Raw genomic sequence first — 6,810 nt, 5'->3', positions numbered from 1 at the left:
GATAGGGATTTTACGATTATTTGCCACCATGTATACAAGATATCGCCTGGAATCCAGATCGTAAACTCCAAATACTGAAATACTCTTTACACAATATAATAATATTATACAGGGCGATTCCCCAAGCGCAGACTCACCGCATTTTTTCCTTTTATACCGAATTTTCAAAAGTATTTAGGTAGATTATATTTTATAATTTTTAAAGAGTGTCTAATACAAAATAACTAATAAAAAACAATATTCTCCCAAACTAGAACGATCCATTTTCCGGTGAATTAAGCAGATAATTTTTTTTTAATGTTGATGGATCTAAATCAAAATTCAAACGAATAGTTTTTTAATTATTTAACTTTGAGAACTAGAAGTAATTGGTACACAATCATTATATAATTTCGGAAGATTTGGTGGCTATGATACTTTAAACACGATAATACATTAATAATTAATCAATATTAATCTATCAACATTTTACAATTTATATAAATTGTCTAAGTATAAATAGTATAATAAATATTAGGTTTAATATTCCATATATTTTACATTATTTAAAAAAATAAACTAAAGAAATACCTACTATCCTTATTCCTTACTATATTATATATTGTAATAATTTACAACTAAATAGTCATTAGAATGTGGATACTGTTATTACATAAATGTTTTGAAAAGCACCAATATTGCTATTTACAGTAAAACAAGTTGTTTCTTATTTGATAAAAATAAGTCTTTGTCAGTTGTCACCACAAGATACTCCTTAAATGGTACGAAAAATTTAAATAATTGAAAATGTGATAGCACGCTTGGCGAACCATCCTGTATAACTAAACGAATGTTCGGCATTTCCGTTTCGATTTTCCTATCGTTGCTTAAATAAATTACCGTTACCGAGTAATATTTTCGAATAATAATAATAATAATAATATAATATTTATTATATATTCCGTATAGTAGTGAAAGCCGCGGTGGCGTTGACCAGTGCCCACAAAACTATGTATAACAAGTACGTGTACGAAACAATGGATCTCGTGCCATCGTGTACGGTCCAATTTTGGTATATATATTTTATTATTTTTTTTAGGCGAAACCGTCAAGGGAACGGTCGTGTTGGCCGTTATTTTTCATTTTTATAATATAATATTATTATCGTGTGGCAGCGACGGTAGTATTATCGTTCGGTGGCAGGCCCCGGATGTCGGTGACATTGCATGTTTTTTTTTTTTTTTAGATATACAATAAACTAATATATAAACGTATAATATTATTACACAATATATAACGCGCAGTGCACGGTCTTTGGACGCTGCGTGCATATGTATAATTTTTATTCGTTACAAATTACAATCAAATAATTATTGTTCACATTTAAAATTTAAAAAAAACATCGGGAATAAGATTCAATTACCATTTATCATATTCATAAATAACATTGCTTAGAATAATAACTATTATCATAAATTGTCAAACGCTGAAATTCAATTAAATTCAAATTAAAGTATACTCGAAATAAAAATTATGTTACAAGGTCTGCGACATCAATCAATTTATCGGAATTTAAAAATAATATCAATTTTATAGTGTGTATATGCACATAATATAGTTATTATTCAAAGTAATAAAAGTGGTGGCATATAATATTATACTACAAGTACTACAAAGAAAAAATGATAAAACCTGATATGTGAAACATGAATTATATACAACATACAGTACAGATTTTTGATGTACTGATGTTAATTTTAAAATGGATAACTCAACGGCAATTGCAATTTGCAATTAAATAAGTTCAAATGATTTATGTAATTGGTCTGAATTAGATATCATTCGGTCAAAATTACACTTTTTGAATAAATTCTTAGTTTTATTTTTCAGTTAAAATATTATCAAAATGGAAAAAGATTATTGAAATATAGTAAAAAATGTATAGTCGAAATGATTCAGTTTGTAATTAATTTGCGTTCAGTAGTCAGTATATAAAACAAACACAACATCAACAAAAAAAAAGTTCATAAAATAACAGGCAAAATAATTCGATTAATTTTCATTCAATTTGAAGTTTTGCAAATAGCGCCTAGTATCGTTATTGTTATTGATAACCATACGTTTGAATAGTATGAATTTATAGGTAAATTATTAATCTATATACTATGTATAATAATTGTGAATGTACATAACTTATGTAAATTTATAATTAAAAAAATTAAACCACATATACCTAATATAAATAATAATATAATATAATAATAAACTATAAATATACATTAGTATAGTAATATTGCAATACACTAATTTTAAGTAAAAAATTAATAAAATAAAACCACATACACAAAATCAAAGTGCACATCACTCACGCTGGTAAAAATAATTTCACTCGCCCAAACAGAAGAAATGATAGTTGCCCAAACGACCACCGCCCAATAATCTCACATAAGCATTTAGATTACATAATTTGTATTTAAATCAATAGGTGCACACAACGCACATGGCACATAATATATTATATATAACGACCTAAGTAGGTATAGTAAACGGAGTAAATAATCCGAGCCACATAGTATAATAGTATTATTATGTTCGACAAATAATTTACAAAACTAAAATATAAACGTAAAATAAATGTAAGAATTATACATCTATTGTGATTGCATTTTATTTTATATTGTTTTATTAACTTCTGTATATAATATGACGAAGAGAAAATAAGTTTCGCGTTATAAATTATAATATTTTAGTTATAAGTTATAAGTAGTTAGTATAATATGTAAACCTAGTATATACATAAATACATGATACATAACATTTATGCGAAATAAACATTTTTCAAAAGACCGAAAAGATATAATTCGTTAAAAAACATTACGTAAGTAATTATAAACATAATATATTCTATTTTACATTTTTTTTTTTATCGCGTCGCATACGTTTTTTACGCGTATCGTTACATTAACTACGCTACACATAGTGCCCATATTATTATACACGTCTCGAAGGCCTTAGTGCGTGTATAATGTATTAATGTATAAATATATATATATAATATATATGTATTACACATATACATACAGATGATAATAATAATAGTATGATGTATATTGGCAAAAATCGACAGCAAAATATGCCTGAGAGCTTTTTTCCGTTTGCGTTCAGTTAGTATTAAAAAGTTTTTTGAAAACCTTTATTGTCGGTCAACAAAATGTTCTACACAGCAGTCAACAACAACGCGTATTATACTTCGTATATTATAAAAATGAAGAATGCGCCGAACGACCCGTGACGCCTCGCCCAGCAGAGCGCCGCCGTCATTATACAGTCACACATCTACATAATATTATTGTACTATTAAAATATGTAGGTACGAGTATATGCACAAAGATATAATAATATTGTTGTGTTTAGCTGTTAGTCGTTTACGTTGCGTAAAATACTTATACACGGTACATTACGTGGGTCTAAAATTTCAGCATGTTAAGTGCAGGTAAAAAGATCAGTTGTTTATTTAGTAGATATGGACATTTTCACTCCAATATGGGTCATTTTTTTCCTTATGTATACTACATAAATGCGATTATTATTGTGGATAATATAAATTCGACAAACGACTATTGACTATCTTATAAAGTTATTAATCATTGATAACCATCACACAGTTATTGTACCTAATATATGAAAATTGTATTATATTTTTTAGTGTAACTTTTAGTTAGAAATATTTAAATTAACAATTAAACATACTTGTATTATGGAGATTTTAAAAATTTGAAAAAAAAATGTTCTTTATTTAGATAAAAATTTCTTACATTCCTTTTATTCTAACGGTTTCTACAATGTACACCTCAAATAATTTTATTTAAATTATATATTAGTATAATACTATAATGTGGTCTAGGTACAAAATTCAATAAATTTAAGGTACTGTTGACGGTTTTGAGCACCACTATGTTCAACGAGAGTAGTTGCATGTATGAATAATATAATAATGTTGAAGAGAAGAGAGAGGCTGTACACTCAAAAGCTAATATATAATGTGCTACAGTCGAGCAGGAAATTTCCGGCCCGTCGATAGCCGTCGTCGACCGGAAAACAGAGCAACGTATATATGTATAATATATCCGTATATAGGTACCTATATATACGTGTGAGACTAGAGAAGATCCGTTACAAATTTACAATGCTGTCGCAATATGTGATTCATATTCTATATTATATCGTTATTATTACACACAAGACAAAACGTCATCATCGACAACAACAAAAATACATTGCACACGTCGTTTTACGATTATTATTGCAGCAGCAGAGCTGGATAGAAATTCCTTTATTATTATTACTATTTTTTTTTATGTTTCGTACGCGATCCAGCGTGTGTATGGAAATTAAAAAAATAGACAACACTTTTCTTAAACACGGTGTGTGTAACCTACGTATAATTACGTAGTTATACGGTTTTCGCGACGGCGGAGGTGGTGGCTAATAAACGGGGAACGCATACGTCGTACATCATGCGAGAAAATTAAAAAATATAATTCGATATAATATAAACTTATATAATATAATTGTAGTATTGAAGAATGGAGGAGTGTACGCAACATAATAATAGTATAATACTTGGTAAATATTGATGCTTTTGGCGCTAAGGTATAAGTATAGAACATTAGTAATATAATATATATATATATATATTATATGTACGCTACCTTACACGGGTACCGGTTAACCGAACCGGCGCGGCAGTGAGTTACGTAAAAACAGCGTGCAGAACTTTCGGTGCGCACGAATGCACGATACCGAAGTTTAAGAACGTTGTATTGGACACGATCCGCGCGACCATCGATGGGATTATTATTATTATTTTAAATTAATTGTAGGTATGAATCGATAGTCACCGCTTTCGAATATTGTAGCGATATAATGTTTACTTTACACACATACAGAAAAGATTTCTTTGTTTTATTTTCAGAAATTGTACACATATATAGTTATATGTACATGGCATATAATTGTTAAATTTACAAGCACTACTCTCATCCTTTTTCTCAATACAAGTGGAATTATGAGAGGTTACCCCCAGAATGAGAAAAGGTAGCTCATTATAGAGTACACTAAAAAAATAATTTAAATAATATTATCCTTTTAAACTGTTTTTCTAATCCCACAAAAACGTCCAAAACTCTTTCTTATCTCACCCCATAAATAGTTAGATTAAAATATTTTATCAGGTTTTATACTTCATAAACTCCATTATTATCAATACATTTAATAGATAGCGAACTGATTATTTCACAGAATCTCTAATAAAGTAATAACTGCGATTAGAATTCAAAACTGTACATAGCTATTTGTTGCAGACATTATTATAGTGACAATAATGTAAAATTGTTAATTAATTAATTTTTTATTACTGGCGGAGCGATAACAAACAAGTACCCCTGTATTAATTATTAATTAATATGTGGGTGCTCTTTAATTTCACCAAGTCTTGAAAAATGCACTATTTCCCCCTACCATTTAACATAACCCAGCACCCACCACTAAAATTGGCGTAAGAACAATATTATAATACCCTCGAGGCGTCCACTATAATATGTATAATATTATGTACGCGCATCGAAAACAATGAGCCGTGATTCACTTCCTACGAATTAACTACTCGAGAGATTATTATATCACGTTCGCAATTTCGCAAGAAATAACATAAAGACCATTAGACACAATGACCACCGCACATACAGTAACTCTTTTGTATAAAAGTATACGCTATCACAAAAGTATTTTAATTTATAAAAAAAATTCTTTTTAATGTTTGTTGTTTTTTTTTTTAATTCCAATTTATATTACCAGGCATATGTATTACAGTATTATATTATAATATATATTTTCTTTTGTTTCTATTTTTCTAAAATATTCTTTGATGTTATTGTATACATATTTGGTTTTTGTTTTTATACACATTTGACAAAATAAATAAAATACTATAAATTGTGTTTATCAAATATAAGTTTATCTAATGAAAATTTATAATAAAACTATATTACATTTATAGTGTACGTTAACTACATCAAACCACAAACACTATTGTAGGCATATCAAATATCTTTTTTTAACGACAAATCTAAAACACGAATATAATACCGATACGGAGAACACCGAACATTCACACCATGTAAAACTGCGGTGTAGGAAACCGCAAAAGGCGAATTCGAGAAATCTTGCAACGCGTCTATCGACAAAACGTTTTCAAATTTCATTTGAGACCAAAACGTAGAAAATCTATGGCTGATAGCACGAGTGTAGGTACCTACTATAACATGTAGAAACCATTAGAAAGTACTAACTACAACTGTAGGAATATTGGCGCGATTTTGTCTCGGCGACAATCCGCTTTCCCCGGGCCACCGTCGTTTTATTACATTGCTCCGATACGAAATCATATTTAATTCGAATTCGCTACGCGTCCGCAAAACGAGTTATGTTCACTTCCGCACTTTAACGCGATCGCGGTAAAAAAAATCCAAATTAAAATCGTTATCGACCGCGCACAAAATGTATACGGCAATATACGTTCTCGATCGTGTTAAAATCACTCACCTCGTCATATAGGTACAACCTTAAATTTACAATGGGAAAACAGAGAAAGCACACTGATCAGGACAAATATTTAATATTGACATTTAATGTTATGATATTGATTTCTCCGTTTGACGACAATCTTCTTCGATTCGTCCAACCACCGGACACTGTTTCACTGTATTGCAATGATTCATAAAAAAAAACACTTAACTGCTAGCAGCTGTGACGTGATGAATGATAAATGAA

This window comes from Rhopalosiphum padi, chromosome 4 (assembly GCF_020882245.1).
Source record: "Rhopalosiphum padi isolate XX-2018 chromosome 4, ASM2088224v1, whole genome shotgun sequence".
NCBI lineage: Eukaryota > Metazoa > Arthropoda > Insecta > Hemiptera > Aphididae > Rhopalosiphum > Rhopalosiphum padi.
Note: the sequence above shows the minus strand (reverse complement) of the source record.